At 42.0% G+C, this 8492-nt stretch overlaps 1 pseudogene; it reads left to right on the forward strand.

The window, feature by feature from the left end:
- Positions 1-5414: 5414 nt before the first annotated feature.
- Positions 5415-6481, forward strand: LOC102120885 (large ribosomal subunit protein uL10 pseudogene; annotated as a pseudogene).
- Positions 6482-8492: the final 2011 nt, after the last annotated feature.

An 8492-nucleotide genomic window follows, 5' to 3' on the forward strand; every position in this document is an offset into this window, starting at 1 on the left:
GTATAGGTTTGTTACATAGGTATACATGTGCCATGGTGGTTTGCTGCAACTACTGACCAATCCTCTAAGTTCCCTCCCCTCAACCCCACTCCCGTACAGGCCCTGGTGTGGGCTGTTCCTCTCTCTGTGTCTATGTATTGTCAATGTTCAACTTCTACTCATGAGTGAGCACATGCTGTGCTTGGTTTCCTGTTCCTATGTTAGTTTGCTGAGGATGTTGCCTTCCAGCTTCGTCCATGTCCCTGCAAAGGACGTTATTTCATTCTTCTTTATGCCTGCATAGTATTTCATGGTGTATGTGTACCACATTCTCTTTATCCAGTCTATCATTGATGAGTATTTGGGTTGCCTCCATATCTTTGGTATTGTAAATAGTGCTGCATGAAACATTCATGTGCATGTGTCTTTATAGTAGAATGATTTAATTCCTTTGGGTATATACCCAGTAATGGAATTGCTCAGCCAAATTGTATTTCTGGTTCTAGATCCTTGAGGAATCAGCACAATGTCTTCCGCAATGGTTGAACTAATTTACAGTCCCACCAATAGTGTAAAAGTGTTCCTATTTCTCCACAGCTTTGCAAGCATCTATTGTTTCCTGACTTTTTAATAATTACCACTCTAACTGGCATGAGATGGCATCTCATTGTGGTTTTTTATTGAGATAATCATTGTGGTTTTGATGTGCATTTATGTGATGATCAGTGATGTTGAGCTTTTTTTATATGTTCATTGGCCATGTAAATGTCTTCTTTAGAGAAATATCTGTTCATATCTTTTGCCCATTTTTTGATGAGGTTGTTTGTTTTTTCTTATAAATATGTTTAAGTTTATTGCCTATTCTGGATATTAGACCTTTGTCAGATTGATAGATTGCAAAAATTTTCTCCTATTCTGTAGGTTGCCTGTTCACTCTGATGATAGTTTTGTTGTTGTTGTTGTTGTTTGTTTTTTTTGCTGTGCAGAAGCTCTTCAGTTTAATTAGATTCCATTTGTCAATTTTGGCTTTTGTTGCCATAGCTTTTGGCGTTTTAGTTGTAAAGTCTTTGACCATGTCTATGTCCTGACTGGTATTGCCTAGGTTTTCTTCTAGGGATTTTATGGTCCTGGGGTTTACATTTAAGTCTTTAACCCATCTTGAGTTAATTTTTTATAAGGTGTAAGGAAGGGGTCAAGTTTCAGATTTCTGCATACTGCTAGCCAGTTTTTCTGGTACTATTCATTAAATAGAGAATGATTTCCCCATTGCTTGCTTTTTTTCAGGTTTGTCAATGATCAGATGGTTGTGGATGTGTGGCATTATTTCTGAGGCCTCTGGGATGCAAGACTGATTCAAAGTATGCAAGTCAGTAAACCTAATCCATCACATAAATAGAACCAATGACAAAAGCCACGTGATTATCTCAATAGATGCAGAAAAGGCCTTAGACAAAATTCAACACCTCTTTATACTAAAAACTCTCAATAAAGTAGGTATTGTTGAAAGGTATTTCAAAATAATAAAAGCTATTTATGACAAACCCACAGCCAGTATCATAGTGAATGGACAAAAACTGGAGGCATTTTCTTTGAAAATCGGCACAGGACAAGGATACCCTCTCTCACTACTCCTATTCAATACGGTATTTGAAGTTGTTTGTTCTTGCTTATTTAGTTCCTTGTTTTGTTTTTTGTTTGTTTTTTTTTTGACAGAGTTTCACTCTTGTCACCCAGACTGGAGTGCAATGGCACAATCTTAGCTTACTGCTACCTTCACCTCCCAGTTTCAAGTGATTCTTCTGCCTCATCCTCCCGGGTAGCTGGGATTGCAGGTGTGCACCACCATGCCTGGCTAAATTTTGTATTATTAGTTGAGATTGGGTTTCACTATGTTGGCCAGGCTTGTCTCTAACTCCTGACTTCAGGTGATCCACCCACCTCAGACTCGAAAATTGCTGGGATTAGAGGCGTGAGCCACCTTGCCAGGCCTCTTTAGTTTTTTCAATTGTGATGTTAGGGTGTCAATTTGAGATTTTTTTTTTCTCGAGATGGAGTCTTGCTCTGTCACCCAGGTTGGAGTGCAATGGCATGATCTCGGCTCACTGCAACCTCTACTTCCTGGGTTCAAGTGATTCTCCTGCCTCAGACTCCTGAGTAGCTGGGATTACAAGTGCACACCACTATGCCCTGCTCTTTTTTTTTTTTTTTTTTTTTTTTTTGGTATTTTTAGTAGAGACATGGTTTCACCATGTTGGCCAGGCTGGTCTTAAACTCCTGACCTCGTGATCCATCCACCTCAGCCTCCCAAAGTACTGGGATTACAGGTGTGAGCCACCATGCCTGGCTGTTTTGAGATCTTTCCAGTTTTCTGATGTGGGCATTTATTGCTATAAATTTTACTCTTAACACTGCTTTAGCAGTGTCCCAATGATTCTGGTATGTTGTCTCTTTGTTCTCATTGATTTCAAGTAACTTCTTGATTTCTGCCTTAATTTCGCTATTTACACAGGAGTCATTCAGGAGTAGGTTGTTCAGTTTCCATGTTGTTGTGCGGTTTTGAGTGAGTTTGATTGCACAGTGGTTGAGGGACCGTTTGTTATGATTTCAGTTCTCTTACATTTGCTGAGGAGTGTTTTACCTTCAATTATTTGGTCAATTTAGAATAAGTGCCACATAACACTTAGAAGAATGTACATTCTGTTGATTTGGGGTGGAGAGTTCTGTAGATGTCTATTATGTCCTCTTGATCCAGAGTTGAGTTTAAGTTCGGAATATTCTTGTTAATTTTCTTTCCCGTTGATCTGTCTAATATTGACAGTGGAGTGTTAAAGTCTTCCACTATTATTGGTGGAAGTATAGTTCTCTTCGTAGTTCTCCAAGAACTACATGAATCTGGGTTCTCCAATGTTGGGTGCATATATATTTAGGATTGCTAGCTCTTCTTGTGTGTTGATCCCTTTACCATTATGTAATTATCTAGTTTGTCTTTTTTGATCTTTGTTTGTTTAAAGTCTGTTTCATCAGAGACTAGGATTGCAGCCTCTGCTTTTTGCTTTCCATTTGCTTCATAAATATTCCTCCATCCCTTTATTTTGTGTCTTTGCACATGTGATGGGTCTCCCGAATACAGGACACTAATGGGTTTAGATTCTTTATCCAATTTGCCAGTCTGTGCCTTTTAATTGGGACCTTTAACCTATTTACATTTAAGGTTAATATTGGTATGTGTGAATTTGGTATGGTCATTATGATGCTAGCTGGTTATTTTGCACATTATTTGTTGCAGTTTCTTCATAATGTCATCGGTTTTGATATTTTGGTGTGTTTTTGCAGTGACTGGTACTGGTTTTCTCTTTCCATATTTAGTGCTTCCTTCAGGTTCTGTTGCAGGGCAGGCCTGGTGGTAACAAAATCTTTTAGCTGTCACTGAAGCTGTGACTGCAGCCACCTTTCCTCCCAGGTGCTCTGTCCCAGGAAGATTAGAGTTTTATCTGTAAGCCCCTGGCTGCATTTCCTGCAGAGATGCCCTGCCCAGTGAGGAGAAATCTAGAGAAGATTTTCTGCAAAGGATTTTATTTTTTCTTTGCTTACAAAACTTAATTTAGCTAAATATGAAATTCTGGGTTGAAAATTCTTTTTTTAAGAATGTTGGATATTGGTCCCCCACTATCTTCTGGCTTGTCGGATTTCTGCTAAGAGATACGCTCTTATTCTGATGGTCTTTTCTTTGTAGGTGACCTATCTTTCTCTCTGGCTGCCCTTAACATTTTTTTCTTCATTTCATCCTTGGAGAATCTGATGATTATGTGCCGTGGGGTTGATATTCTTGTGGAGTATCTTAGTGGTGTTCTGTATATTTTCTGAATTTGAATGTTGGTCTGTCTTGCTAGGTTGGGGAAGTTCTCTTGTATAATATCCTGACGTGTGTTATCCAGCTTGGTTCCATTCTCCCCATTACTTTAAGGCACACCAATCAGTTGTAGGTTTGGTGTTTTCACATAGTCCTCTATTTCTTGTAGGCTTTGTTCATTCCTTTTTTTTCTCTCTCTCTAATCTTGTCTGCATGCCTTATTTCAGCAAGGTAGACATCAATCTCTGATGTTATTTCTTCCACTTGCTCAATTTGCCTGTTTATACTTGTGTATGCTTCACGATGTTCTCATGCTGTGTTTTTGAGCTCCATCACGTTATTTATGTTCCCCTCTAAACTGGTTATTCAATTAGCAGTTCCTGTAACCTTTTTTCAAGGTTCTTAGCTTTCTTGCATTGGGTTAGAACATGCTACTTTAGCTCAGAGTATGTTGTTATTCCCACCTTCAGTAGCCTACTTCTGTCAATTCATCAATCTCATTATCCGTCCAGTTTTGCACCCTTGCTGAAGAGGTGTTGCGATCCTTTGGAGGAGAAGAGGCATTCTGGCTTTTGGAATGTTCAGCGATTTTCCTCTTTTTTTTTTTTCTCATCTTCTTGGATTTATTTATCTTTGATCTTTGAGTCCTACTACCCTTGGATGGGTTTTTCTGGGTAGTCTTTTTGTTGATGTTACTGTTGCTTTCTGTTTGTTAGTTTTTCTTCTAACAGTCAGACCTCTCTTCTGCACGTCTGCTGCAATTTGCTGGAGGTTTACTCCAGACCCTGTTCACCTGGGTATCACCAGCGGAGGCTACAGAACAACAAAGATTGCTGCCTGCTCCTTCCTCTGGAAGCTTCTTCCTAGAGGGGCACTGTCCTGATGCCAGCTGGAACTCTCCTGTATGAGGTGTCTGTCAACCCCTGTTGAGAGGTATCTCCAAGTCAGGAGACGTGAGGTTCAGAAACCCACTTGAGAAGGAGTCTGTCCCTTAATAGAGCTGATGTACTGTGCTGGGAGAATTCCCCTTTTCAGGATCAGCTGCTCTCTTTATTGCTGGCAGGCAGAAAAGATTAAGCTCACTGAATCTGTGACTGCAGCCACCTTTCCTCCCAAGTGCTCTGTCGCAGGAAGATGAGAGTTTTATCTGTAAGCCCCTGGCTGGTGTTGCTGTGTTTCCTGCAGAGATGCCCAGCCCAGTGAGGAGGAATCTAGAGAAGCAGTCTCACCACAGCTGCTTTTCCATGCGGTGGTAGATTCCACCCAGTCCAAACCTCCCAGTCTCCTTAGCACCATCAGGGGAAAACTGCTTACTAAAGCCTCAGTAATGACAGTCACCTCTCCCCCCACCAAGCTTCAGTGTCCCAGATCGACTCCAGACTGCTGTGCTGGCAGTGAGAATTTCAAACCAGTGGTTCTTAGCTTGCTGGGCTCTGTGGGAGTGGAATTTGCTGAGCAGGACCACTCAGCTCACTGGCTTCAGCCCACTTTACAGGTGAGTGGATAGTTCTCCTGGCTCTCTGGAGTTCAAGGTGCTGTTGGAGTATAAAAGGACCCTGATGCTCTTGTCAGGCATCCTCATGGAAGTGACATCGTCTTTAAACCCTGCGTGGCAATCCCTGACGCACTGCCGCGATGCCCAGGGAAGACACGGCGACCTGGAAGTCCAACTACTTCCTTAAGATCATCCAGCTATTGGATGATTATCCGAAATGTTTCATCGTGGGAGCAGACAATGTGGGCTCCAAGCAGATGCAGCAGATCCACATGTCCCTTTGCGGGAAGGCCGTGGTGCTGATGGGCAAGAACACCATGATGCAGTTTCCCACCTCTGGAGAAACTGCTGCCTCATATCCAGGGAAATGTGGACTTTGTGTTCACCAAGGAGGACCTCACTGAGATCGGGTACATGTTGCTGGCCAATAAGGTGCCAGCTGCTGCCCATGCTAGTGCCATTGCCCCATATGAAGTCACTGTGCCAGCCCAGAACACTGGACTTGGGCCTGAGAAGACCTCCTTTTTCCAGGCTTTAGGTATCACCACTAAAATCTCCAGGAGCACCATTGAAATCCTGAGTGATGTGCAGCTGATCAAGACTGGAGACAAAGTGGGAGCCAGCGAAACCACATTGTTGAACATGCTCAACATCTCCCCCTTCTCCTTTGGGCTGGTCATCCAGCAGGTGTTCAACAATGGCAGCATCTACAATTCTGAAGTGCTTGACATCAGAGGAAACTCTGCATTCTCGCTTCCTGGAGGGTGTCCGCAATGTTGCCAGTGTCTGTCTGCAGATTGGCTACGCAACTGTAGCATCAGTACCCCATTCTATCATCAACGGGTACAAACGAGTCCTGGCCTTGTCTGTGGAGATGGATTACACCTTCCCACTTGCTGAAAAGATCAAGGCCTTTTTGGCTGATCCATCTGCCTTTGTGGCTGCTGCCCCTGTGGCCGCTGCCACCATGGCTGCTCCTGCTGCTGCTGCTGCAGCCCCAGCTAAGGCTGAAGCCAAGGAAGAGTCGGAGGAGTCGGACGAGGATATGGGATTTGGTCTCTTTGACTAATCACCACAAAGCAACCAACTTAGCCAGCTTTATTTGCAAAACGAGGAAATAAAGGCTTACTTCTTAAAAAAAAAAAAAAAAAAAAGAACCCTGATGCTTGGTGCCTGCCCAAACAGCTCCCCAGTTTTGTGCTTGAACCCCAGGGCCCTAGTGGTGTAGGCTCGCAAGGGAATCTGACCTGCAGATTGCAAAAAACATGGGGAAAGTGTAGTGCCCAGGATGGGCAGCACAGTTCCTCACCACTTCCTTTGGCTGGGGGAGGGAGATCCGCTCACTCCATGCCATTCCTGGGTGAAGTGACGCTCCACCCTGCTTTTGCTCACTCTCCATGGATTGTACCCACTGCCTAACCAGTCCCAGTGAGATGAACTGGGTACCTCAATTGGAAATGCAGAATCACCCACTTTCTGCATTGTTCTCACTGGGAGCTGCAGACCAGCGCTGCTTCTATTTGGCCATCTTGGCCCCTCCACCACTCCTTATCATTAAATAGTAACTTTTTTTGGGTCTATTCTTGCAATTTTTGTCTTGGATTCTATTTTGTCTGATAGAAGTATAGCTACTTCTGCTCTTTTTTGTTGTCTATTTTAATGGAATATGTTTTCACATCCATTTATTTTTAGTCTATGTGTGTCTTTATATGTGAAATGTGTTTCCTGTAGGCAAGGCGTCAATGGGTCTTGTTTTTTCATCCATTCAGTCACTCTATGTCTTTTGATTGTAGCGTTTAGTTCATTTACATTCAATAATTTTATTGATAAGTAAAGACTTACTCTTGAAAACTTGACGTTCGGTTTTTGTTGTTCTTGTTGTTGTTGTTTTGTGGTGTTCTCTTCTTTTTTAATTTCCTTCCTGTCTTATTTTAGGGAAGGTAATTTTCTCTGGGGATGTAATTTAGTTTCTTGGGTTTTTTTATTTTTATTTTTTGTGCATCTGTTGTATATTGTTTTGTTTTAGGTTACCATGAGTCTTGCAAATTATAACTCAGTGTTATTTATTTATTTATTTATTTATTTATTATTATACTTTAAGTTCTAGGGTACATGTGCATAACGTGCAGGTTTGTTACATATGTATACTTGTGCCATGTTGGTGTGCTGCACCCATCAACTCGTCAGCACCCATCAACTCGTCATTTACATCAGGTATAACTCCCAATGCAATCCCTTCCCCCACCCCCTCCCCATAATAGGCCCTGGTGTGTGATGTCCCCCTTCCCGAGTCCAAGTGATCTCACTGTTCAGTTCTCACTTATGAGTGAGAACATGCGGTGTTTGGTTTTCTGTTCTTGTGATAGTTTGCTACGAATGACGGTTTCCAGCTGCATCCATGTCCCTACAAAGGACACAAACTCATCCTTTTTTATGGCTGCATAGTATTCCATTGTGTATATGTGCCACATTTTCTTAATCCAGTCTGTCACTGATGGACATTTGGGTTGATTCCAAGTCTTTGCTATTGTGAATAGTGCCGCAATAAACATACGTGTGCATGTGTCTTTATAGCAGCATGATTTATAATCCTTTGGGTATATACCCAGTAATGTGATGGCTGGGTCATATGGTACATCTAGTTCTAGATCCTTGAGGAATCGCCATACTGTTTTCCATAATGGTTGAACTAGTTTACAATCCCACCAACAGTGTAAAAGTGTTCCTATTTCTCCACATCCTCTCCAGCACCTGTTGTTTCCTGACTTTTGAATGATTGCCATTCTAACTGGTGTGAGATGGTATCTCATTGTGGTTTTGGATTTGCATTTCTCTGATGGCCAGTGATGATGAGCATTTTTTCATGTGTCTGTTGGCTGTATGAATGTCTTCTTTTGAGAAGTGTCTGTTCATATCCTTTGCCCACTTTTTGATGGAGTTGTTTGTTTTTTTCTTGTAAATTTGTTTGAGTTCTTTGTAGGTTCTGGATATTAGCCCTTTGTCAGATGAGTAGATTGCAAAAATTTTCTCCCATTCTGTAGGTTGCCTGTTCACTCTGATGGTAGTTTCTTTTGCTGTGCAGAAGCTCTTTAGTTTAATTAGATCCCATTTGTCAATTTTGGCTTTTGCTGCCATTGCTTTTGGTGTTTTAGACGTGATATCTTTGCC

The sequence above is a fragment of the Macaca fascicularis genome, chromosome X, assembly GCF_037993035.2.
Source record: "Macaca fascicularis isolate 582-1 chromosome X, T2T-MFA8v1.1".
In the NCBI taxonomy this organism is placed as follows: domain Eukaryota; kingdom Metazoa; phylum Chordata; class Mammalia; order Primates; family Cercopithecidae; genus Macaca; species Macaca fascicularis.